Below are 1,237 nucleotides of genomic sequence, written 5' to 3'. Positions count from 1 at the left end.
TGGCCCTGCTGGAAAGGGAAGCCAAGAAAGTACAAGGGAGGAGAGGCTTTCTGTCACTGCTGGCTCCTGCGGGTGTGGGGGAGGATGGCTGGCTCATGGAGGAGGCTTAGGAAGCAGTTTTAGCACCCCCACCCCTGCCCTCAATTCTGGAGGAAATAGTCACACACTGGGGGTGGGAGGTAGGAGGCTCAGGACTCAGAAGTGGGCAGGCTAATGGCCAGAGGCCTTGAGAATGACAGCCCTGTCCTGGGCACCTGGGCACTCGCCCAAGCAGAGCTGGGAATCCAGAGGGTGGAGATAGGGAGGTTGGAGCCTAGAAGCCTTAGGATTGTCTAGGGAGAGGGAGTATGCCCAGCCTCAAGCACCTGGTGATTCTGAGGACTTGGGAGATTTCTAAGCTTCAGGAAAGCAGCTTTCTGCCAAACGCAGGTGGTACAGTGTTGGGCAGTTTATTTCTTTCTTCAGAGGGGCTTCCCCATTACCTCACCTCTTTAAGAAACAAAATGGCCTTGGTGGGACTAGGGAGAGGGTTGGATTTAGAAAGCAGCTGTGCTTACCACCATCACCAGTGCACAAAAGGGTTGGAAGAAACAGACCTATTGTATGCTGGGACCCTTATGTCACTCAGCACGGCCAGGGTTAGAGGACCTTAGGCAACAGGTTTAGAGAACCCAGTTAGTCCCAGGCAGAAGGATTTTTTTTTTTTTTTTGGGGGGGGGAGGCTCTGAATGCCTTCAGGGCAGGTTTGGCTGGCTTGAGTTGTAGGGATCCAACCACAGCAACCTGAGCCTGACTGCTTTGTTGAAGCAGCCACTTAAAGAACTGAGCTAAGGGGCAGGCCCCCCCATACCCCCTCCCCCATCTCAGGAAGATAACTAGTAATTAGTTTAATTTATTGTGTACCAGCCTTCCTCTGCCTATAACCATTGAACCCTGCCAAATGTAGAGGGTAGTTTGAGTATCCCCTTTTCACTGATGAGTAGGCTGAGACTCGCAGAACTGTGTCTTGTCCAAGGCCACAGAGCTATTAAGGGGTGGTCCTGGTGTCTGAACTTAGTTGTGTGAAAGTCCAAGCTAATGAATTCTGTCTCCTGCTTGGCACCCAGACTCCTTATCCAGAATGTCCTTCATCTCTTACTGTGGGGCTCAGGCACTCCTACTTTACAGATGGAAAAACTGAACCCTAGAGGGCTGTAAGGAGTCCCAAAGTTACACAGTCACTTTGCAGTTTATAGAA

Source organism: Octodon degus, unplaced genomic scaffold (assembly GCF_000260255.1).
Source record: "Octodon degus isolate 3935 unplaced genomic scaffold, OctDeg1.0 scaffold00163, whole genome shotgun sequence".
In the NCBI taxonomy this organism is placed as follows: Eukaryota; Metazoa; Chordata; class Mammalia; order Rodentia; family Octodontidae; genus Octodon; species Octodon degus.
This window is presented reverse-complemented; position numbering follows the sequence as displayed.